General features: G+C 37.4%; 1 protein-coding gene and 1 pseudogene across 1 annotated transcript in view; both read right to left on the bottom strand.

Moving 5' to 3' along the window:
* LOC140230096 (uncharacterized) overlaps positions 1 to 27769 on the bottom strand; it is a 128292-nt gene that overhangs the window by 83773 nt on the left and 16750 nt on the right. The window lies entirely within an intron of this gene.
* LOC140237535 (U2 spliceosomal RNA) lies at positions 20384 to 20544 on the bottom strand (annotated as a pseudogene).

Here is a 27769-nt window from a genome sequence, read left to right as displayed (position 1 = left end):
GTAACCACAGAGCTAACTGACTGCAATCACACTGGGCTAGCACTAACACAGTCCCATATATTGATACAGGTGTCCTCCTGGCCTGGCTTACTTTTTGCTAATAATAACAATTGCCATGGCTGCATGCAGATGCAGTTAATTACATTTGTCACTCCCAAATAGCCAAGTCATCGATCGTAGGTCAACTTGGAAGGTTCCACAATACATGAGGCATGCAAGCTGTCGTGTTGCAGCTACAGTTTTGTTGTGTAGCATGGTCTACTATGATTGACACATTTTATGCAAAATCCCTTTGAACAGCTTTAAAAAGTTCAATCAAGCTTCACTCCTTTTTGAACAGTGATTTTATCCAAGGAATCAAACTAATCATATTTCTATATTCGCTGGCAAACTATGGCAATATGACGTCGTTCTAGCTGTAACTTTTTATCAGCTTCCATTTCAAGTAAATAATACTCCAATGGACGTTCAAATATTTGTTTCACCTTGACAAGTCATTACTGACTCAACTGTAGCATCCACTATAATTATACTACCAACAGTCCTGTACAAGCCTACAGGCATTACATACAACAGGAAGCATAGCGGTGATATCACACAGAGTTTGTATTATTATATTACAAATCCCTTTGCTGCTTGATTCCAATAACTGCAGCATCATCTTCTGTAAACTACGTTGTGAGATGAGGACAATAATTCTGTCTTGAGTGCACATACTATACCATGGAAGTCCATGAAGGAATTGGGCATCTGTTTGTTTTTTTTTGTATCAATTTTTTTTTCTCTCTTTTTAAAAAAAAAGTGTATTTCACGACAATAATCAATGAATGTCAACCTTTAGCATTGCATTAACTAACTTGTTTTGTTCTGTTACAAAAAGAGTCTTTTCTCTCCAGTGATTTATAGGCAATCAAATCAAAACTTTACAACTGACTTTTTTGTGGTCTGTTTTGAAGAAATTTTCATTGCACTGTTCTCCTTATGGAATTCTTCACAGGCCTATGGTTGAAAATATTAAAGAAAAAAAGATGAATATATAAACAGGGGAGTCACATTATAGTGTGGTCAGATAAAACGGAAATCCACTCCTTGACTTGCCCTACCCACACATTGGATATCCTCCTTATCAGATTACTGCACAACTATGTTCAATGTAAATGTACCCTTATATTTTGTGATTGACCTGACTGCAATAAATGTATCTGGACTTGAACTTGATCAATGTGGCATGAAGATAATGCATACATGAAAGGTAAATAATCATTATGTGCTGATCTATACATGTTGAACTGTGTCAAAATAGAACATAGTGAGAATACTGGTCTTGGATGACAAAGATATCTTGCAGCATATTGTAAACTTGTCATGAAGTTGTGATACACACTGTACTGTGCTGCACCGTGACGCATTCAAGTGATGGTGCTATTTGATCAGGCTAGTGTCCTGCCCATACTCTTTCCTGTGTCCACATTTCACAACTTCCGCAAAACTTCGCATCCCAACTTTTCATCTGCACAACACAATCGCATAATCAGCTCAGTTATAAATAGAGAGTATATCTGATCAGATACTGTCAGGGAATGAGAAGGAAAAAGTAAAAGAACAGGAAGTTCAATAGAGGATAAAAAGGCCAGAAAAATGTATCAATATATTTTGTCATTGGAAAATTGAGCAAAGAAAATGGGATTCCAAGTATATATTTTGTCAGCAATTTCTGATTCCCAAGAGTTTCCACAGAAATCAGCCTAGGCTGATACTGTATTGACATCAGCATGCATGTATCATTAACACTTCATCAGAGCATAGGTACCAGCACAGCAGTAGCCCTTTGAAAAAAAAAGGGGGGGAGGGGGTGGACAGGGAAAGAACATAATGCAACTGAACAAACCAAAACAACAAAACCCTCTCTCACCCAGTAAAAAAGAAGGGGAAAAAAAGACTCTCCTGAATATCACCCAAATGTGCCATCACAAGCATTCTACACTTGACACTACAAGTTAATTACAAGGAAGCCGATGTAAGCCCACGTAATTAGCCATATCCGTGGAAAATATTCCATTTCTCTGACAGGCCGATGACAGGGGGTTATGATGACTTTCCCACAAACTTGGATGCCTTGTACATGTTTGTGGGAAATTCTAACTCCCAGTTATTAATTGTTGCACCAACAACCATGAGTACCATCTAATACAGCCATATGAAATGTTCTTAATAAATAGCAAAGACATGACAACTACTTTATATGTGCTCATATTGTGGTACTGTAATGCATGATTAGATTACTAGTATTGACTCAATAGCCACGGTCACACTGGCAAAAGATCGCTAAGTCTTTTCGAAGTTTGCTCGTCCCATCTACACTGGCAGCCCAACTTTTTGATCTTTACGTTCTCGAAGTTTGTCAGTGGTGCGTGTACATGCAAGAAAGAAGCCATCTGATAGCTAGTGATTGTGACGTAACAATGCACGTACAGTGTACGTCCATCACGATGAATGCGTGCTTAAAGGTGCATAGTCCCAGTAGTGTAGACGGCGCTGTTGATGATACAGCCGATCACCGTTAGCGTTGATACGAAGATTGCCGAAGTTGAGCTGTCATCAACAGTAAAGCGCATAGGTGTTGCTAAGTAACGTTGCCTTTGTTGTCTTCTCTGCGCATCACGCAGTCTGTAGAATTGCCAGGGTGCGTGCATATGTGTTTCTTATTATGACATCACAAAAGAAGTTTGCTAAAGCTGTCATCCCCTCAGCCGAATCATGAGCCAAACTGTGATCGGACCACTGGCTACTGTGGATCGGACTTCTTCGGACTCGGGAAGTGGGCCACAGTGTAAGCGCTAAAAGAGGAGTCGATAGCGTAGGTCTCTAAAGGAAACTTGCGCCGTGCGCCCGCGTACGCATTTGACTAAACCACTGGGACCATGTGCCTTTAAGTGGCAATGCTCACAAGCAGATAGACTGGTCACATGACAAACTTTGCAAAGTTTTAGTTGCTAGTGTTCATAGTGCCCAAAGATTGAAAGATTGGCGGGGGTCTGGGAAATATCCCTAATTTGAGCGGGAATTTTCGCAGGAAGTTTCGAGAGAAGTTTTGCGAGAAGTTTGCAGTCACACTGGCAAAACTTCAAGATCTTTAAAAGATCATAATCTTAAACTTTGCGATCTTTTGCCAGTGTGTGACACATTGTAAACTCTCACAATCACAAGCTTGCCGATATTGAACAGCATTCACACAGTCAACTAACTCTGCTTTTCCACAAAGGGTATCCCTCTACATGACTTTACTGAAGTCTTGTGGTTAAGACAGTTAGTACTATACCAACCTAAAAGTTATACTTCCTTTAGGTTTCCCCCTAAATGAATAACTTGAAAGGAAGCCCAATCTGAGTAAACCTAACTGATATCCCACTTGGTGAAGTTGGCAGCAAGCCTTTTCCGAAGCTACTCAATGCTACTGAAGAAATTTCTCTTTGAACCATTCAGAACTGGCCAATCATAGGCTGTTCCAGACTGTACTTTGTGATTGAGAAAAATGCTCAATATCTTGATTCAAGTTGCAACCTTTCTGGCGATTAACTTAAGAGCAAGTTGATATCACCAGTTTCTTCCCTTCTCTCTTCTCTTTAATATCTATTTCCAGGTTTTAGACAGTGATTAGCTCAAAAGCAAGTTGATATCACCAGTTTCTTCCCCTCTCTCTTCTGTTTAATACCAATTTCCAGGTTTTATCTTTCAGGTGAAGTACAGCAAGCAAAACTTGTAGTTACCTTTTTACATCCCTGTTCATAACTGCATTCAAAGGGCTATCAGCAGACATGAACAGTCAACTGACCAAACAGATCATGCTTTCACATATGTAAATAATGACATTAGAGATTATTTATAAACACACAGGAAAGAACACACACAAAAAAGAAGAAAGATAACAGCAACTCAACCAAGATTTCAAGGAAAAAGTGGAAAAGGTAAACTTAGACAAAAATTACAGCCTGACTTGCCTAATGAGCTTTTTTCCTTTACTACTGCCCTCTTTATGTGCTCTTAGGGGTTGGTAGTGGGTAACAAAGGATTAGTTGGGAATCCTACAGTTAACTTCAGGATTATGATAGTTGATCTTTTGGGCTCCATTTACAGCTAAGTGAACTTTGTACACAAGCCAATTTTAGTATAAATCTGTTACATTGAGTGTTAAAAAAAAAATCACTCTTTTTTTTTTTGTAAATTCTCCTGTATTGGCTGTCTGTGCCTGAGCTAAAAAAAAAAAAATGACATGAAAGGTTCTATGTGCAAATATCACTGGATGAGGAAAAACTGATGAGTCAAGTCAATGACCTACATTGTACATGTATACATGTGGCGTCATCCCTAGCCTTACACATGGAAGGTTGCATATATATTATACAGCTAATCAACAGCCAAGAGGAAACTAATTTGGCTGCAGGTGCAATTATGCCTAATGTGTTCGCTATCGAATCTCCTGCTACTTTTTGCAGCACTTGTTTCACGCATGAGAGGATTCTTATTCCATCCTGGTATAATAGCCTGTATGGTGATTAAATTTGCTCTGCGTACACATGCATTTTCAATTTTCTTTTTGAGACCAAAATTCAATTTGTCACAGAGCAATTACTCAATGGCATGTTAGTTTGCAACTCTACTTGCATTTTTTATTGCCTGAATCATGGTTCTTATATACCCGACTTACATTTGCTATGAGAAGATTATGCAACATTGTATTGAAACTGCATATGGTTGGTTTGAAATATTTGGACTTCACATATAAAGTTCATAATTTTTATTGAGTGTATCATGAATGTTCATGAATAATGCAGTTCTGCATGGATTGGTGGGTCAGATGAGTAAGAAAACACACAATCAGCCATACACTGATGAGTTCACTCTTTAGTTCCTTCATATTGACTAAAATAAAAATCTGACCCCCCCCCCCCAAAAAAAAAAAAAAAAAAAAATGTCTTCATATGTCTACTGTAGGAAAGGCTAATTAATTATATTTCACATCAAAAAGAGTCAGTGACATCACAGAAGAGCTTTCTCTGCAGTAACTTGTAAACTCATGAAGAAGATTCTGATCACTTGCAAACGTTCCTTGAGTAATCATACCATCAGCAAACTGTCCCATGAACCAAGACCGATTCGATCAAATTTCCCACTGTACATGTAGCATCCCAGGAGATGATTAAAGCAAATAAATTGCACTTTGTAACTATGGCAACGGAAGTGTGCCAACCTAAAAACTATTGCTCTTAATAGCACCATTTTAATAGAAGTGGTGATCTCTAGTAACAAGACAAAATGGGATTTAATCAGGAGGAGTCTCTTTTTGAATAAAATAGAGTTTGGACCCCATGGTATCTGGCTTTGCCAAAAATCGATACAAAAATGTAGGAAACAAAGAAGATACACTATCATATTTGAATATGAGTGATACCCATTGTACATATAGATGTCAATATCAGGTGATATGTGTTATGAATTCCATTCCTCATTGCTCTCTGCATCTCTATGGTATCTGACATTGCCAAAAATCAATATGGAAATACAGCGGGAAACACAATTTGAAATTGACAGTAATTATAGTGCAAGCCCAACAGAAGATCCCTAAGTCTTGCACGATGTAAACTTGCTAGGCTCCTTCTGCCAGGCAAGCGACAAATCACCTGTGTATTGGCTCTACACTGCTTTTCTTCCAAAATTGGTGCACATGACACACAGGTGACAAGTCACTTTTAGATGCATTGCAATAAGCCTGCTTGTACGCACATACATTTTTATACACCAGCTTTTTTGGCGAGAATCAGGAATATCCAAATAGTGTGATATGGTCAGCAGCTGCTCTAGAAAGATGCTACAAAATGTCTTGTTAATACACCTACAATGCAAATTTACTTTGAAATGATAAATTTCAAAATGCTATCTGAACCTGTTGAAGACTATAGGTGCGGTCAGACTGGCAAAAGATTGAGAAGTTGAAGATCGCGATCTTTAAAGGACAAGTTCACCTTCATAAACATAAGGATTGGGAGAATGCAGCAATATTAGTAGAACACATCATTGAAAGTTTGAGGAAAATTGGACAATCAATGCAAAAGTTATGAATTTTTGAAATTTTTGTGTTGGAACCGCTGGATTAGGAGACTACTAAGGCTCGTGATGTCATATGAGTACAACAGCATAAAGAAAATGTAAAGAAAATTCAACATATTTTCACTTTTTTCGCATAATAAAAGAGCACTTGACTTGCCTCTTTCTAAAGGCAATGGGAATTATATTACCCATAACATATGTCAGTAACGAGTCGAGGGAATGTGTGCTTTTTTCAAAAGATGAAATTTTGTTAAATTCTCTTTATATTTTCCTGATATTGTACGCATGTGACATCATACACTGCAGTAGTCTTCTCATCCAGTGGTGACTGCATAAAAACTTCAAAAATTCATAACTTTTGAACAGATTGTCCAATTTTCCTCAAACTTTCAATGATGTGTTCTACTAATATTGCTACATTCTCTCAATCCTTATGTTAATGAAGGTGAACTTGTCCTTTAAGATCTCGAAGTTTTGCCAGTGTGACCGCAAGCTTCCCGCGAAACTTCTCGATCTGTTTGCGGGCGGTACCTCCGAAGCGCGAGGCCATTGTCGTGAACAGATGTGGCGTAACATTGTTACACCACAATCACTGTCCATCGTACCAATGGCCCAAACTTCGCGATCTTAAACTTCTCGATCTTTTGCCAGTCTGACCGCGCCTTATATAGTCCAAAGTACCGGTATTCTCTGGCTGGGGTAAATGGGAAATGTGTGTTATAGGGAAATGCGTGTTATAGGCAAATCAGTTCATCTTCAACGGGTTAAGGATGCTTATTTTGTAAATGCCATGGAGTTTCAAGAGTGAGTGACAATAAACTACATTTCTGAGACTCCTTGTTTTGTTTGTTTGGTTTTTTTTTGCATGCAGGAAAACATGCGATAGCTTGGCAATGACAAAGTAAACATATTTACAACTGCATGTAAAGCGTCTGTAGAATAATACATTTGCATTTAACTATATATAACATAGACCTGCACAATTCTACATGTATGAACAAATGTACTTGCCAGGAAATGTAATTAATACATATTTTTCCTTTTTTCCAACTGGAAGTTTAACACCTAATATACAGGTAGATCTATAGTAGATCTATTAAATGTACAATACAATATCATACATGTACATCACATAAGATACATTGCAATAACATTCTTTCACGCATCATATATTACAATACCATACAACCAAGTACATACACCAATGTGTACAATACAGAGTAGTTGTATCTATACAAATAAATCTATTCAATTTACTACTTTTCAGCAACGCAGTGAAAATTTAGAGCAACCGTTATTAAATTAGATCAAAGGATTCCTGACTAATATTGCACTGGTGCATATCATAAATACCCAGCCGTCGACATGCATGCCACTGCTGTTGCTGATCAAACTCACAGCGTTGGTACTCGCAATAGTACGATTCCTTTCAAGTGGGAGCGAGAAATGAGAGTCATTCTATAGTTCCTTTTAAAGGTCTCTCATCAACATAATGCATTTAGATACTGAAAGTGAACATCATCAAATACAGTTGACTGCATTGGATAGGGACATTCAAAGGAAGCAAAATATCACATGTGGGCGGGGCTGAGTTGATTTTTATTCAACAATTCTTGGGTGGGGGGGTGGGGGAGGTCTGCAATGAAGGCTCAAGCCTATGCCTAAAGTCATGAAGGTCAGCTTTTTCAGAAATCTGTCATGGCAAATCATACAATATTCAAAACCATAGAGTACTGTAGTTTCGAGCATGAAGACGTTACATGCAAAACATCTCGATCAACAATAATCAAGAATGTCAGATAAAAACTATCCCTCCCCACTCAGGATTTGCCATGAGTTATAATGTGTATTCATTTGAATAAAACATGTATACATACAATTGTACTTGTATATGGCTGCAATACAAAAGAATGATTGGAAATCCCTGTAAAATACAGTAGCAGTCAACATGGACAAAACCAGCATCAATAATCTGGTTGAATATAACTGCACTCTCCTGAATCACACACACACACACACACACACACACACACACACACACACAATATTCCATGGACTATTTGCAACAGTTCTGTCTCGTTACATGACTTACATTGGAAGACAAGTGAATTCAAGGATTTTGTTTGTTTAATGGTACTTGCTCTCAGGAAGTCAAAGAGCTTCACATATCAGTTTCTTTGACAAACTTCATTTGGTTTAATGGACTGTAGGACAATTTTAGATAGGCAATAACAAATGCATTTGTCATGTCACTGTCAGATACATCTTGATTTCAAAAGGAATATGTTTCACATTACCGTACTTTGGATTCATGCAAGCATGTGGGCATGATTGATATAGAGGTTAAATTCTTCAAGCCATTCAAAATATCACTCTATTCGAGTGATCAGGATCACTGTAATCATTACTGCATGAATTCCCATGTATTTTCCAGGCAGGACCATTGAAAAGACATTGGCCCACTAGGAAAAATATGACTGCCTTCTCCTTATTTGCTGAATAAAAGAAAAGAAATCAACTGTGCAAGAACGAATAGATCTTGGTTGGGTGCCATTTAATTTTCAGACAGAGTGCCAAGGTAAAATAATTGTGTAACTGTATACATGACAAATCAGACTGAATTTTTCCAACAGTTATTTCAATAGGTCCAGAGTAAAAATGACCATGTAATACAATGGACAGCATTCTATCTAAAGACCACAGATTGTGTTAGCATATACCTGTTGTTGATGTAAAATAGAGTAACGAGCAACTTTTCCATCTAGATAAATATTATACATCAACATGAATGTGTGTCTTCAATTCATAGCATCTATGAATTCTAGCGACAGACACAGTTTCATTCTTTAGGCTGTACAAGTTTGTGCATATTGCGACCCCATTGGCAAGAAAGTATTGAATATCAAATGAACAGGGTCTGCAACTCGCAAGATATTATGGCAAATATATGCTTGAAATAGCTCACTGAATTGAAAACCATACAAGTAGAATGTTTCCATGGCAACAAGCATTAATTCACCAAGGAGAAGCTCCCTCTGTGAGAAGTGCATGGCTTCTCTTGTCTGCACTCCGACATGCTAAGGGATTTTTGAAGGATGCAATTTAACACTCATTCCTGACCTACAATCACTCTTATACTTTATCACAATTTAACAAGTGGCTATTGACAAACATGGGGTGGCAGCAGGCGTGGAAAGTAAAAGGAGGAGACGGAGCAGGCACCCACAAGTTGATTTACCTAGAAATATTGAAGAGTTTTGGATAATAAATCAGGTGAGAATCTTAAGAATATTAATTCTTCACACCTTGTGAAGGGTGAATCCCCTTCAGATTTTCCCTTGATAATGATGACTTCCTTATAGTGCGGTAAACAACATTGCTGGCTATATGATATCAACTTGATTATTATATGGTAATTATTAACATAATGATAAAAGTAGGCATATTCAGATCTACAAATTCAGATTCCTAATCAATCTCTCTTCTCTATATCTCTCTCTCTTGAACTCTGTTTCACCTTTCTCTGTGATTGTACACATACACCATGCCCACTTGGAGACCCATATTCGACTTCTGAAGTGGATCCCCTATTTTTATGTATAAAATTAATGATGATGATATATACTAAAACACTCATCATTTAAAAAAAAAAATGCAAAATAAAATTAAAGATTATGAATACAACAGAACACCCCTTAAAGCCCCAAGAGTCTGAAGATTCCAGTGAATCTACAAGCAGCTGTCACTGGAATTATAAACATCAGACTTCGCAGAAGAGCAAACATTAGATGAAACACACTGTCACAGGTAACACATAATACTCTGTGTAATGCTTTTCAGCTCCTTTGTAAACATTGGTCCACTTTCAGGTCCTACTGGCTAACTGTGTAGGTGAGCGGCCTATTGAATGTTTAGCGGGTGTTTGCGTTTCCTCAAATATCCAAAGAATATCAATGCCACAGTTCCACATCCATAACAATAGAACCACTGACATCCTAAAGTGAGGAGAGAGGGTTATGTTTGTTTAGGCAGCAGCAGGAGAAGGAAAAAGCATCCATTCATGTTTACACACTTTCATCCATTAGCTAGGGGCGAGGGTACATGTAGCTTGCTTGCTCCTATGCGGAGGTGATTGGTACTGGTACAAGCAGTCTGAGGGAATGCAATTACAACATAGTCTTTCCTGATAATTTTGCAATGGATATATGTCAAATATGTCACATACACAAACACACACAAAGATACAAAAATTTACTTTGTAGCATACTTCACAATTACACTGTACTATAAATGATACAATCTACCCAGAATACTGCCATCATCCATGCCCATTGCCAAAGATGATGCAAATTCTCAAATTGGAAAGGGTGCAAATTTATCCACAGCAAGAAACACTGACTTTACTTACAGTAATTAAAAAAAAAAAAATAAGTGCAAAATACATATTTACTAAACACATCTTTGTAACCTGAAATCTATCTCATGTCATTCTATTTAAAGCTAACTGGCACTTTCCTCAAAAGAAAAGTAACACATTTGTATCCAACAATTTTTTTCATTCTTTATTTTTTTCAAAATATCGTAAAGATGGAAATTTTTGTGGTGTGGAAATTTTTGTGCATTTCGCACAATCAGAAGCTAGTGCAAAAATAAAAGCATGCAAATATTTTTGCATGCCATATGTTCCAGTAATTAATGTCCTGATTCAGCGGAATAGAAAACACACGAAATTCATCTTACCCGGCCACGTGCACAAAATTACTCACAGAAAAATATCCACGTTTGCAGTACTTATCATGACATGCACAAGAATGTGTCCAAATGCAACAACTCAGCATGTCATACGAGAAAGTCATTGCGAATGTGATTTAGGGACTATACACAAAGAACTAGGCCTGCATGTAAAGTCAGAATAACCCTGTTTCATACATATTTCACAGCCTTTGTCCACATGGCTCTCTGAAGTGTGTACAATTGTGCCAAAACTTTGAAGAGAAACTGTGTAGCAATGGATGTTTTCATAAGAAAATGGGAGTCAAACAATGCACTTTGCTGTATGACAATCGAGACACTTCAATATTAAAATCACTTCTGACTGTTTACAGGGAATAGGACTTTCATTTTAGATACTTCCTTTGTTAGAATTGAGTATGCAGAAATTTTTTAAATAATGCATCATATCAGTGGTATTATAAACTATGGCAATATATTGCACCACTGAATACAGACCATGCAACAATCCAGGTCAAGGGTGTCTACTTTCAGATTGAACATTGCAATATCATGAGCATGCAAGATATTGGATTGCCATCATCAGGAGATTCTCAGCTTCATTCTGTCCACATGATACACTGTACAAGATATTATTTTCGCGTACAGATATTTGCACGAATTAGGAGGTCACAGACATTTTTGCAAATGCTGTTTTCGCAAATCGACACCGAGGCTATCATAAATGCATTGCTACCACAGCATACCTGGCAACATTTTTACATGTTGTTCGATTCACGATTCAATTTAGTGATTTGCGAAAATCAAACCCTCGCGAAAATAACAGCTTATACAGTAGTATGTATCTGGTATTCATGCACATGTGCTAGCACATACATGTATGACACACTCTTTCCTTTCACCCTAAAAAAGAAACGTAAAAAAAAAAACAAGCAAAAACAAAATAAAGACAGCATGCATTTGTCTCCTGCTAAAAATTCCAGTCATGATTACCTATTGAAATTAGTGAGACACACACAAAGAAAACCTGTATTTCTAGGTGTGATGCTTGCACTGCTTGCAATAAATTTGACATCCATGAATTATAATTTACAATGCTTGTTCACACTTTCTGCAACTGCAGCTCCCACTTGCACATCAAAGTGGAGCTGTAAGATCTCAAGAGATAAGAAAATGGTGTCGTTTCAGGCTGGAACTAAAAGCCTGAAATTCCATTTCCACAGAATGCAGGCGTGCAACAAGCAATCAGGCATGTTTGTATAGATGATCCACCCCTTTTCAAAAATGTCTGTTTAATTTCTAGAGTCACAGTACCTTTCATTACACAGAACTTTCATTTCAAAATGTCCACAGTGCTGTGTTAATCAACATTTCCCTTTTAGAATAAAGTGTTTGGATTAAACATCAAGAGCATCGTCTTGATACAAACATTCTACTGTTGATAGATTTGAAAAAGCCTTCTCCCATACCTTGATTATTCATCATGGTTCCCCTTTGCATACATGTATACTGTATTACTTCACAGGAGGCAAACATGTAAACTCTGAATTTATCTTTATACATCATGACTTGGAGCCATGTGTATGCAATGCTAATAAATGTGCAACTCCTCATTTTGTAGTTGTGGTACAAATAAACAGCTAACAATTTCCTTTGTATAAAGCCTTGAACATAAGCTATTGTAGGTGATGGTCATACTGATTCAATCATAATTGTCATCAAGATTTGAAAAGAAAATCAACAACATGTGAATTCGTTGTGAACTATTTTGCACTGAGATCATGACCTTGTATAACCCAAAGGCCTGTGCCTATCCTCTGCTTGGTGCAGATTCAACTTTGTGCATTTACACTGAAAAATCGGGCCGTGGCCAAGTTTGACTTTCCTATCAAATTTGGTTGTGTTTGGAATACAAGGTAACTACATGTAACCTACACTACTTACAAGACAGGATCTGGTATGTTTTCCAAACAACACTCAAATTCACAAGCAAGTAATTGAACACACAAAACTAAAAAAAAAAAAAAAAAAGAGCTAATTATGATGTAACAAACATGAATTGCAGCGACAAGTCATGGCCAATCCAGATAACCATTATAAAAAAAAATAAAAAATAAAAATGTGTGGCTCGGTCTAGCCTTCATATTTGTAAGCTGAGCCACTGCTGAGACTACCTCCAGAAGCGGTTCCAAACTGGGCTGCAGCTCAGCCTCACACTACCATTTACACCAAACTCAGGCTGTGGCTGTACTGTGGCTGCTTTGTGGTTGTGCCACAGCTCGGCCATGGCCCCATCTTTGGTATAAAACAGGATCTACCATTTATGGGTGTAGAAAAGGGGTAGATGACTGAATGTACATTATAGAAGTGAAGGGGAAATTAAGGTCAGACATCTGAAATTCTCGTCTTATCATACTTAAAACAACAAATAAATTTGACACTTGTATTCATATGTTTTACACTAGTTGTCGAACACTTTTACACAGAATGAAGGGTATGGATATATGCAGATTTTTTTTTTCATTTTTATTTTTTTGATAAGTGGCAAAGCTAACATCAAATGTCTACAATGTAGCTTTACCAGTACTATGCAAATTTTGAAAATTTGACTTGAAAGAAAAAATATAACATTTGAATAATTTCTAAACTAGAGAAGCATTCCGCCAAGCAGCTCATTTCCACCACTGATCTTGTTCTTCCATAGAGATCAGCGATCAGAGCCCAGATTTCCACTTTGTAATAAATGTATGCATGATGAAAATCGCCCGATTTCCCAATACAGAAGCCTTTTGATATATCATCAACTTCCAGCTGCGCTGTGCCCAGCAGAACTTCAGTGCACATATGCAAACCTCGAAAAATGTACACTCCTAAGTTCATTGACCCTACCTACAATTGTACCAAACTATTGAAAATCCTTCAGAAATCAATAAAAATTCCTGCATCACTACCAAAACGAATAATCATCTGTTTCTTGAATCATTCTCAACCTTTCCTGTAAGTTTTATTCAAATCAGTTCACAACTTTTTGAGTTATTTTGCACACAGACAAACAAGCAAACAAACAAACAAACCAATGCCAATGAAAACATAACCTCCTTCCTTGGTGGAGGTAAAAATAATTGCTATAGTATTTTCATATGTGGTAACACAAATCTGACATCATCTTCACATTTTATCAAAATTTCGGAATATGAGCTTCTTGGACTCTACATTTTCGTAAATTCCTGGATCTACACATCCTTACATGTTTCCACCATTAACACAATCAAACAACTACCAGGTACTACCTTTTAGGGTAATGAACCTTTTTAGCACAATTTTACCTTCACAATAACATACAAAATTGTACAGGTCAATGCACCCCACAGATTCAACAACCTTCAGCGCAATGAGCCAAAGAACCAACAGCTTGAAACAGACCACTAAAGGGCTTTTTACACTTGTGTTTCTTAACCCCGGACTTTCTCTGACCCAGGACTATCGTTAGTCCCGTACCAATATTTTCAGCTTTTTACACTCGCCAATTAGTCCCGTACTATCTCTTGTCCGGGGCTAAGGAGAAAACTGACCTTTTTACACTCGTATTTCTTAGCCCCGGACTTTCCAAACCACATGAATATTCATTATTACGCTGTGTACTGTACATGTACACGCACGCACCGGCAGCACTTGATTACCTCGTTTCTGATTGGTCAGTGAGGGTCGGACTTCGTCTCCGTTGCTTAGCCCAGGATTATTTTTTCGTTCTGTTTACACTCACTTGCTTGGCACCGCAATTGTGGTGCTAGCACCGCAATTGCGGTGCTAACCCCTGCTATTTTGCAGGGCCAGATAGTACCGTACTATCGGTGGGGCTAGCCCACTTTGGCAAAAACGAGTGTAAACAGAAAGTGGGCTAAGGATAGTCCCGTACCAACGGTGGGGCTAAGGCCCCCCTTAGCCCCACCGATAGTCCGGGGCTAAGCAAAAATTTACAAGTGTAAAAAGCCCTTAAACTTCCATCCACATGACGTGAATTAAGTTTTAGCACAGTGCATGGGACACTGATGCATTAACTATAAATCATTATCACAGAGGAAACAGGAATACTCTCAAGAAGAACACCAATTCCTCCACACTCCATTGTGTACATACAAGAACAGCAATGTGTAAGCAAACATGAACTCACCCAGTATAAAATGAGGCTGCTCTATGCCATGGCCTGGTATGACGTGACAATGATATGTTTACCTGGCAAGCATTAACAACGTTTATTGGGAGTGCCCGGAGAACAAATTCAACAGGCTGACATTGGCTGTTGAGGCGATGATTAGAGGGTTACAATGCACTTTAATGGCCAGCAAGAACAGCCTTGTTTGCCTAATTTATCAATTTCTGGTGCAATCCACTATCCATGTTGATATGATTTATTGCTCAGTATGCTTTGCCTACTACCATTATATGTTACACTCAGTGGGTGATTCATACTACACTTGTACTGCATTAAAAAAAAAAAAAAAATCAACGACCTAGGGAAATGACGTCCACTGACGCAATGCCTCTACCCTGCTGCACTTCCTAGGCTTGTAACTACAGGCCCAAAATAATCATCCTTATATACCTGGCTTTATGGATGGACTGAAACTTCTACGGTCCTGGCACATTTTATTACAGAGATACTCTTCCTCTTGCCATAGGAAACACAAAATGGTTTGATAAAACTTCCTGGCTGATAAAGTTATTTCTGTTGAGGTCCATTTACACCACACAAACTGCCTTAAAGAGGAATTCTAGCCCAGTTATAAGTTAAAGAGTCCGATAAGAAAGAGCTACATGTATGTAAATCTTGTGAGTACAAAATTTAATCAAAATTGTAAAAAAAAAATTTAAACAAGGAAAAGTAGAAATTACGCGGGGCGTAATATATGTCCCCGCCGGAAGTAGCATTTTGTAACAAAATGTGCAATATAGGTAAAAAATCAAGGTCAAAGGTCAAAGAAGTCAAAGGTCAAAATTCTGTGTAGAAGTTTTGAAGCCCTCACCTAGTGCCATCACATAAAGCAAATGGAATCGAAATTGGGTTAGAAATGGCGAAGGAGTAGCATTTTGTAGCCAATGTACAATATAGGTCAAAAATCAAGGTCAAAGGTCAAAGAAGACAAAGGTCAAAATTCTGTGTACAAGTTTTGAAGCCCTCACCTAGTGCTATCACATAAAGCAAACGGAATCAAAATCGGGTTAGAAATGGCGAAGGAGTAGCATTTTGTAGCAAAATGCACAATATAGGTCAAAAATCAAGGTCAAAGGTGAAAGAAGTCAAAGGTCAAAATTCTGTGTAGAAGTTTTGAAGCCCTCACCTAGTGCCATCATATAAAGCAAACGGAATCGAAATCGGCTTAGAAATGGCGAAGGAGTAGCATTTTGTAGCAAAATGTACAATATAGGTCAAAAATCAAGGTCAAAGAAGTCAAAGGTCAAAATTCTGTATAGAAGTTTTGAAGCCCTCACCTAGTGCCAAAGCAAACGGAATCGAAATCGGGTTAGAAATGGCGAAGGAGTAGCATTTCGTAGCAAAATGTACAATATAGGTCAAAGGTCAAGGTCAAAGGTCACAACTGAAATTCTGTGTAGATGTTTTAAAGCTCCTATGTAGTGCTATCATATAAAGCAAACAGAATCAAAATTGGCTCATAAATGACAGAGAAGTAGCAAACTGAACATTTTGATCACACACGGACGCACACACGGACGCACGCACGGATGCACGGACACACACACGTACGGAGCCCGTTTCATAGTCCCCTGCTCGAACTCGTTCGGCGGGGACAAAAAAAATATGGGAGTTATGAAATTATGAAGTTTCGCTAATTTCGAAAGAACAGTTCTCGGACAGTTGATCTGAATTATGCAAATGAGTGAGCTGATGATGTCATCACCTCACAATTTTCTATTGAGTTGTGTTTAAACAAAATGACCGAAATTGAATGTTTCTGTCAAAGTGTGAGACATGAAGTTATTCCAGGTTGAAAAACTTGAAAATAATGATCAGTTAGATATATAAGGATTTGAGACTGGGATGCAATTGCGTTTGAATGAAAAACTGGCAATTTCAAAATTTCAAATATACAAACTGTATGGCAAGTTGTAAGGGGGTGACATTATCACTATCTGCATTATACAATCATATTGACTCTTCAAGAACTGTTTCCTGAAAAATTTGTTGAATTTCAAAATGTCATTAGGTTCCTTTTTTTAATCATCTGATTTTGATCACATTTTCATTGTTGTGCTATGAAAAATTTACTCCTTCTTTCAGACTAACTTTCAGATCAACTTTTTTTGGTATGAAAACTTTCTTGGAGTGAAACCAATATCTCTCGAAACAGTCCACGACAGAATATGTTCTCTCTTCTCATTAATGAAAATTATACATTAACACAAAATTGGCAAACTAATCATGTTCAATAAAATTCAAAGTTCTTTTCATGGATTTTGTTCACTTGTATGTCTTTATTTCCAGCTACTTTGGTTTTTTAAAGAAAGGTATAAGACTATTTTGGAGATTTCTCTTTTTGAAAGTACCAAATGAATACAGTATACTTCATTTCATACAGCGGACAAAATTGATCACTGACACCTGCAAATATGAACCCCAAGAGTAAATTGGACATTTTCAAAAGGAGATCATTTACACCAACAATTCATTTTTTTTCCTCCATAAAGCATTTATCAGACCCCTTTGTCATGCAAAACTTGAGGTGGAAAAATATCTTTTAAAAAGGAATATTAATCTCAAGGTTTTGTATGTTCCCTGTGAACATTTTGCAATGATCCTTATCTAAATATTTCACAGCATGGACAATAATGCTTCGTTGTCATATTCCATGCATTTTGCATGGAGTGCAATCTAAAATGTTCAAGTTCCAAGTTATGAATACAGTGATTAATAAAAAAATTTTAAAACTTTTGACATGTTTACAATGCAAATAAACTGATAATAAACAAATATACAAGTACCATGCACTGAGATGCTGTAGTTGAAATTATGCATTCCAAGGTGGCAGGAATAACACTTTTTTTTTTTCTAAGGGACACCATGCAATTTGAAAATAGTGCAATTTCTCTAATGGAGGAACCCATGATTCCAATAGCGGTTGAAACAGTGCATGATAAATCTATTACATATTTCTTACAGTATGACAAATTTTTCAAAAAAAAATTTGACGATGTTAGAATAAAAAGATGTTTACATATTGCAGTGCAGACAATCAGTGTACTGCAATGGAATATTTCTGAACAATGACCTATGAGGCTGTCATCGATAGCACTTTACTGTACACTGTACATACAACTGTACACCATCAATGGGGGAAAAAAATCAGTAATCGATCACATACACATATATGAACAACATTTATGGCATAGTGCACTATACCGTGAACGTTGTCACAGTATACTGTACGAGCTGAAATTTTTGCGGTGGTTTTATTTTCGCGAATTGCCTTTGAACCGCGAAAATAACAATGCGTGAAAACAATGCAGGGAAATGAAAATCAAGCCATGCCATATGCTGCAGGATTGCACCAAAATTATAATGCCGTACAGTACTGTATCCCATCCTGCGCTACGCCTACAATGTAGCTAGCCTTCAACTTGTCAACTGTGCGTGCACGTCACACAGTACAGCTACAAAAGATAGCTATAGCTGTTTAAAGTGCGTTCAGTCTACTCTTGCAGCTGTATTTCTTGGTGTTCACCTGTCGATGTCTGGCACGAATTTCGAAAGTCCTTGTAAAGTATTTCTTTTTGATATTTGTTTTACTTTCAAATTGAGAAAGCACTAGTACTTACATGTGTAAGTTACTTTCAGTTTAGACAATTATAGTTTTTTCGTGAGAGTTCAAGTAAGTTTAGTTAGACCCTCGCAACCGCGAAATTAACAACACGCAAAAATGTCCTCCAAGTAGCAATTTGCAAAAATATCTGTACGCGAAAATTTCAGCTCGTACAGTAGCACAATTTTCTCCACTGGTATCTTGTTGTATACACCATCAACATCAAAGCAATATTACAACGGTATGTTTGGTCACATGATGCTGCAATATGTACTATCATTTAAAGCATGATTTAATTAATGAGAAATATATATTAATACAATTATAAATGCATCTCAGCTGATGCCCTGCTCATCTAGTGCCTGACAAATTGTCCAGATAAAGGCACTGTAGGTTACACTGCAAAATTTCGTGGGGAAAAACTGGTCATCTGTATTTCATCCTTGAAATGTCCCTAAAACAACTGCCATTGTACACAATTTGTGAACAGTTACCAGTTCTTTGCGACATAGTGGAACCTACACGTACAAAATACGCATAGTATATCAGAAGACATTCTTAGGCATTTCAAGCCCATATTACAAATCTCCAATAAAATAAACAAAGAAGTGAATAGATTAGTTGAACACAATTCTGGTATCCAAGAAACTGGTTCAATATCATCCTGCTATCTACTGTTAAATTTTACATGTATGCTGCCTATCACTACAATACCCTGAAACTGGGAGAAACTGTGTGATAGAAGGATGGGCAGTATCAACAGGAAAAGGATAGCACTCGAGGTGGGTATCAGACAAAACTAATACAGATTTAGCTCATGGCTCACCACTTTTCTCTCTGACGTTAGCTTCCTTGTCAATGCCATTTGGGTTGCTACATGATACCACAAGCCCTTGTTTCTATGTTATTGCAAGTTAACCTAGCACAAAAGAGTGTAGCTTTACACAAATTAGACATGATTGATGTTATCATAATAAAGGATAAGTAGCAATTATACATATAGGCTTAAATTACAATATGCATGCTTTGTTATTATGCTCTCAAACACGATCTTATTCAGTATTATCACATGACATGTATATGGGCATAACATCACTGAATTTAAAGGTATTCTAAATGCCTTTTGCCTCTTAACATGGTATCTGTATCAAGCTGACCACGACAATCCACATGTACAATGTACATCTACCTGACAGACCAGAAGCATCATGCATTCAGTTAAATGTTTTGGATATTACCAGGATAAAGGCATTGCAACACTTTGCTGTAATTTCACGGTTTCAAACCATTACGCACAATGTGTTCATATTTTGTTAGGAATTTAAAGAATTGCTGTGTGACACCAAATATGCTGGTAAGACTACACAAATAGAGAATTTTTTTAAACTGAAAATTTAAATTACTTGAAGGAGTACAAATAGTTAACCACAAACAGGGTCTTCAGCAAATGTCCAGTAATGGTCAGAATGTTTGCCGATCTACATAATCATGATCAAGAATAATGGCAATAATCTATTTGGGTAAAATTGTAAATGACTTTATGATGTTACATAAGACACATACTGCTGATGGCATTATTTCTGTATGTCACGAGCACCAAAATCTTTTGAGGTACTCCTTGTTTTTTAAGTGAAGTTCACATTCTTTATGATACGTTTCATTTTTTTTTTTTAATGAGAAGTACACATTCCCTCAACTTATCACTGACAACGTATCTACTATTAAACTGTATTATTTCTCCTGCTCTCTGAAGGAAGTAAATCAAGTCCTCTTTCATTATGCTGTAAAAATGTGAATATGTGGTATTCTCTTTACATTTCAATCATATTTGATATTAAGCTGAAAAGAACAGATACTACACATGATCTTAGCCAAAAGGCAGAGAAGCGATATTCCACTGCTATATATTCCACTGCTATGACACCACAAACCGTTGTACCCTTCTAATCCAGCGATGACAACACCAATATTTTACAAATTCACAAGTTTTGAATGAATTTACTGATTTTCCTCAAACTTCATTGATGGGTTCGAATAATATTGCTGTATTCACTGAATCCATACATATACAGCCCAACCTCTGTTGTCCAGCCATATTTAGACCGGTGCCCGCCGCCCGTCCGGATAAGCAATTTGGCTGGTTATGGGAGAAAAATGTTTATGTACTAGTACAATGTACATGGACTCTTGTAGAACCTGCTGACCCAGTTATAACTGAAGTACTGTGTGTAGTCTATTCTAGCCCACTTAAAATCATAGTCCGTTTTTTGTGACGGAAACTGAAACATTTCAATGTAAAACAGGTTTCCGTTGGGAATATTATAGGTAAATCTTGTGAGTTTGTAAGAGTTTTAACCCGTTGAGGACGGTTTGATTTTGCTATAACATGCATTTCCCATAGACAAGTGCCCGAGTATACTCGGGACTCGTCCTAAACGGGTTAATTGAGTTTGAAATCACTTTCTTTTTTCTTCGTCTTAATAACGTGGCAAAAAAGTCTGAATGATAGAGAATTCTGGATAATAGAGGGCTGAACAATCGAGGTCGGACTTTATATTTGGAGTAAATTCTACATTAACAGTGCACTTTTCTGTTCTTAAATGCCATCATCCTGTTTATCAATTGAAATGCAGAGATGTAACAACCTATAGTATAGATGCACATTGTATATCAAGTTGTAAGATTTCATCCAACAAGCCATACTGGAAACACTGGGATTTCCACCACATTACATAATATATGCAAACACACACACATAAATGACAACTATCATTGCTGATCATTATGCGATTTAAAAAAAAGGGGAAAAATTTGTTTTGTGTCCGGAATCAAGGCCACAGAAAAAGGGATACAGTCAGGAAGATGAAATGGAAGAGAAACGAGCAACTCTCATCTTCACTGAAAGGCATCTTTAGTGTTTTGCCTACCTGACTCACTTTCCTCTCTTTCAGCTTTACAAAATTAAGCATGACATGGCTCTCGTTTTCTGCACACGCAAACAACTGTGCAAGGTGGACACGCCTATATCTGTATTGCTCAACACACAATTCAAGCAGTCTGATATACATTGTATTCAGAAAGACTGATTTGAGAAATTCTAGAGGCAATGGCTCTTTTTGCCTGTCACAGTGCAACTACAATAAGTCAGTAAGCTGCTTTAGATTGCTTGCTTAATGCAAATTTTGTACAGTAAGAGCTGGGTGATTCTGTTTGAAGATGTCATTTAAACTGCTTGCGTGTCTAATCAGACATAGGAGAACACTGTCATTATTACAAATTTTAATGGCCAATGTAATTATCAACCATCTGAATTATGTGCATGATTGCAGTGACATTTTACTGAATGAATAGCATCAGTTATTTTCTGGCATTACTAAATAGTCAATACTTAAGATTCTACTCATTGAGATACTACCACCATCAGGTTTATAACAACAATTGTTTTCGTTCTTTTTTTCATCAATTTTTTGATTTTTTTTTCTCATACCCAATTTGGACGATTTATGAGCCCTTTCAGTCACTTTTTCAGATTTTTCAACATTCTAATACTGCCCAGTTTCAAATATGATGTAATCCTACCCATGTAGTTTACATGAAAGCTTAAGCATCAGAATAACATTCAGTTTAAAGAGCGTGAAACCTACAACCTAAGGAAAACGTCAAAATGACAACAACAAAAACAGGTTATTTTTTTTTTACATTACTTCACACACAATACTCCAAAAACTGTCAACATTTCCATCAATATGCATGTTATGCAAACAATTTCAAACATCAAACAAGGAAAAGTAGAAATTACGCGGTGCGTAACATATGTCCCCGCCGGAAGTAGCATTTTGTAACAAAATGTGCAATATAGGTAAAAAATCAAGGTCAAAGGTCAAAGAAGTCAAAGGTCAAAATTCTGTGTAGAAGTTTTGAAGCCCTCACCTAGTGCTATCACATAAAGCAAACGGAATCGAAATTGGGTTAGAAATGGCGAAGGAGTAGCATTTTGTAGCCAATGTACAAAATAGGTCAAAAATCAAGGTCAAAGGTCAAAGAAGACAAAGGTCAAAATTCTGTGTAGAAGTTTTGAAGCCCTCACCTAGTGCTATCACATAAAGCAAACGGAATCGAAATCGGGTTAGAAATGGCGAAGGAGTAGCATTCTGTAGCAAAATGCACAATATAGGTCAAAAATCAAGGTCAAAGGTCAAAGAAGTCAAAGGTCAAAATTCTGTGTAGAAGTTTTGAAGCCCTCAACTAGTGCCATCATATAAAGCAAACGGAATCGAAATCGGGTTAAAAATGGCGAAGGAGTAGCATTTCGTAGCAACATGTACAATATAGGTCAAAAATCAAGGTCAAAGGTCAAAGAAGTCAAAGGTCAAAATTCTGTGTAGAAGTTTTGAAGCCCTCACCTAGTGCTATCACATAAAGCAAACGGAATCGAAATCGGGTTAAAAATGGCGAAGGAGTAGCATTTTGTAGCAAAATGTACAATATAGGTCAAAAAATCAAGGTCAAAGGTCAAAGAAGTCAAAGGTCAAAATTCTGTGTAGAAGTTTTGAAGCCCTCACCTAGTGCCATCACATAAAGCAAACGGAATCGAAATCGGGTTAGAAATGGCGAAGGAGTAGCATTTTGTAGCAAAATGTACAATATAGGTCAAAGGTCAAGGTCAAAGGTCACGACTGAAATTCTGTGTACAAGTTTCAAAGCTCCCATGTAGTGCTATCATATAAAGCAAACAGAATCAAAATTGGCTCATAAATGACAGAGAAGTAGCAAATTGAAGATTTTGATCACACACGGACGCACACACGGACACACGGACGGACACACGGACGGACACACGGACGGACGGACGGACACACGGACACACACACGTACGGAGCCCGTTTCATAGTCCCCTGCTCAAACTCGTTCGGCGGGGACAACAAATTCAGACATGGATGTTACATAAAAAAAAAATGAACTATACAGACAAAAAAAAAAATGACATGTCAGCCGATGTTACCCCACCACAAATTTGAATTGACGCTATAATTTATACGCAAAGCAAAACAAACAAAGAAACTCCTACATTTTCTAATGTAATCAAATCCATTTAATCCTTTCCTGCTGTAGAAGTAGATTCCTGAAATTACAGTGGCAGCACAAATTACGGAAGAAATTCTATGCATTACTGCTGGTAAGTAGGAGATTACTTATAATTGCTTTCACTCACTATACTATCATGAGAAGGATGTTCTATCAATGTGATGGTGAACAATGCAAAATATGACATCCGGGTTTGGCTGTGACAAATGATATTAATTTCTCCTAGAAGACGCTTCTTCGCTTTCTGCAAGTCATGTAACATTGTGCATACCAACTGTTCAGTCCGTCAATGCTAATAACACCCAAATTTTCTCTCAAGTCAGTTCATGTAGAAGCACAATATTTTTTCTTTGATTTGAAACAGAACTCAATTCCCTGTAATTTTGCAGATGTGACAACGTTGTTGTTTTTTTTTTTTCTTTTGGATGTTCACTTTCAGTGAAAAAATGAAATAAATTATCCATTTCCTTGAAAAAAAAAAATGATTATATGAATGATATTCCATGCAAAAAGCAACTGAGGTACATGTAGTTGCATATCATACATGCAGATGATGTCTCTTGCAAGGACTGACTCACGTACAAAATGCTTTTACCACATGGCCTTGTCATATGACTTCCATTATTTTATTTCATCAGTGATCTTAATACAAATTGTCTTTCAGTTTCAATTATGTGTTCTTACTCTAATCATACCACTACAATCATGTAATGAGAATCTCTCCATGAGGCACACTCAGGGCCTCCAAAGATTATAATGCAAATAACATTGAAGAAGGACCTTATATTTTGTTGCTTTGATATTCTTTTATGACACACTATACCCATGGCTAGAGCACTGTTGCCATGGTGACCCCTGATTATGTAGTGAATGCCCCTGAAAGTGACGTATGATATTGCTCATGAACTAAATAAATGCAAATCATATGCAGAATTTTGAGGTTAACACACTTTCAGTTTACAGGGGCTTGATGTGCAAATTTATGTCCTCATAGCAATCCTGAGATGATCCTTTTTTTTGCCATTATCAGTTTCTAGTTGCATTTACAGCCAAAACCATGAAGAAAAAAATCTGTGGGCAGAGATTCTTAGAAATTCAGTTGCTGCATCAGTGGAGGAATGTCAACAAGTGATGTCAATATTAAAAATTCCTGTATGATAACAACTGTCAGTCTCATAATACTGCACTGATGAAAATTCAAGCATTCTGAGATGTTATCCTGTATCTTGAGACCCCGTTTACAGTGCGGGGCTCGGCCGCGGCCAAGCCCACCTTCATTTCAGTGTAAACGCGCAAAAGGCCAAATGCGGGGCCAAAATTGGCCGCGCATTTGGCCACGCTCTGGAGGTGGTCTCGTTCGCGGCCGAGCCCGGCCTTTTTTCAGTATACACGCAAACTGGGCCAAATGCGCGGCCAATTTCAGTCTGACTTCCAAACCCTCTGCCCGTACTATTTCGCTATTCAGGATATTAACCCCCTCATCGTCGAAAACTAGTATAAGGTTTAAGGTGGTTTTGTCCTGCAAAGAATTTTTCCTTCGGCAAAGGCCTTTGCCCAAATGGCGACTTCGTTGGCAAAGGGTCTGACAACCAGACTATACCAAATTGCGTTTGTTTACAAGCAGAGCGCCACTACGACAAAATATTGAAAGGTTTGAATTAAAAGCGTGGCCGAGCCCGGCAGTGTAAACAGACAAAATTGCGGGGGCTTGGCCCCGCAATTGAGGCTGGGCTCGGCCGCGGCTCGGCCCAGCCCTGCACTGTAAACGGGGTCTAAGATGTCCACAGAGAAAAAAAAAAAAATCAAATCGAGGGGGTAATGGTGTTCAATACACAAATCTTTTTGATAAACCATTAGAAATTGCTTTCAATTTTAAGGAGAACATCATGCTGGTGGTGTATAACTGTAAAGTTTTCAAAGCTCTAATAAACCATTCAAATAGTATGCACAATTTTGAAGGTTCACATCTGTGTCACATACTGTAAAGGTGGAAATTTTCGCGCATTTCGCGCAACCAGAAACTAAGGTGAAAATGAAAGCACGCGAATATTTTTGCTTGCCATATGTTCCTTTGCGTGATGTCTTGATTCCGCAGAATTAAAAACACACGAAACTCTTCTTACCCGGCCAAACGCGAAGAATTAGTCGCGCAAAAATATCCACTTTTACAGTAATCAGAGGGAGGAACTGTCTTGATATGATTTAGAAATCAAATTATACTCAACACTGGTATGGCTGGTTTACTTCTATTGCTCACAATGATCAGGGGATATTTTTGTTCGAAAATTAAAACTATCTTTGAAGGCTTTAATCACTAAATACTTTTAAAGACAGCCAATCCCTTTTGCATGCAAATTTTTGAAAAATTGGTGAGAACACTTAGGTATTGAAGAAAACACTATTTGGAAACCTCCTGTAAATTTTGAACTCAAGAGGGTCTTTATTTGTTTAGTTAAATTGACCGTTAAGATTTGAATAATTTTTGCGAAATTACAAATCTAAATACTAGTCTAGTTTTAAAGACCTGTGTGATGCACTTAGTTGTACATGTAGTTCATGTAAGTGGTGTGTTGTTATTTGCCATTGATAACAAAGTAAGAGAAGCTACTGAATTCTTCTTTTCTGACAGCTTTAACATGCATATCCGTTGTTCGAAGTTTAAGTATCATATTTCAACCACAGGAGGATTAATGGATGCAGCTGTGCCTAGTACACAGAATACGTTACGGTGAGCGTTTGGTGCATTATTTGAATTTTAACAGCTAACAACCTTCAAATATCACAGAAATGTAATAGATTTACAACAGTCTTGTCATTCTGGTGGAATATATCATGTTCTGTGCTATTTGGGAAGGAATGCAAAAGGGAAGGGCCATCTTTAAGCTGTTATTTTTGCAAGGGTTGAAGTTTTGCAAATTTAATAACACACGGAAATGTCGCCAGGCGCTACAGGGCAATAATGCATTTATGATAGCATTGGCGTCAACTCGCAAAAAAAAACAACAAAAACAATCATCTTGTGAAAATGTTTGTGACCTCCTCATTTGCGAAAATAACAGCTTTAACTACAAGCCCTAAAAGGGGGTCATTATTAATGCTTGTACAATGCTCTTGTACTATGAGATGCTCTTGCTTTTAAACCAAAACTTGAGTACAAAGACCATGACAGAATAGAGTGTTTTCAAGGCAGTGATTTGCATTAACTGAAAAGAGATAAAAGGATCAGTCCCTATATACATGTGAATTGAGTGAATGCAGCAATATCAGTAGAACACATCAGTGAAAGTTTGGGGAAAATTGGACAATACTGTATGTATGCTGGTATTTTTGTGAATTTCGCGATAACACATGAAAATGTCACCATGCGCTGAGGTACTAGTGTGCTTATGATGGCCTCTGTGTCAATTCAAGAAAACCATATCTCGTTGAAAATGTCTGTGACCTCCTCATTTGCGAAAATATCTATGCGCAAAAATAACAGCATATACAGTATTGCCTTGGCTGTAATCTCTCCCCTCCCTTTTTGGGTAAAGTTGATAAGAATTCATCACTGACTGAATGTATGCCTGCTTATACAATACACAAACACAAGCACACACAGACACACACACAAATATGGTTTCAGCTGCTGCAGGATCATCCAGATATTGATCGACTGCACCAGATATCTACGGGTCTTACTCCATTATATCAGCAAAGGGAAAGGTCCATGGAATGAATGACCATTCATTATGCATTAATTCAGAGGGACAAGATATGAGTGGATGGGATCTGCAGTTTTTTTTTCCCCCTTGCATTGCAGAATAAACATGTTGGTACACTAATTTCCGTGTTAAGACACTATCCACTGTGTATAACATAATTTATTTTCTGTATGCTGATACTACATACTAGACAATATTGCAGCACCTTTTTCACTATTGAATTGCAATACTTCACATTACGCGTGTACACATGTACAAGGAGGTTCAAAAGATGGAGTCATAACAGTCTTAATTCCTTTTGATCCCATGTTTGATACCACCACTCAA

Source organism: Diadema setosum, chromosome 1 (assembly GCF_964275005.1).
Source record: "Diadema setosum chromosome 1, eeDiaSeto1, whole genome shotgun sequence".
Lineage (NCBI taxonomy): Eukaryota > Metazoa > Echinodermata > Echinoidea > Diadematoida > Diadematidae > Diadema > Diadema setosum.
Note: the sequence above shows the minus strand (reverse complement) of the source record. Positions and strands in the feature narration are given on the sequence as shown.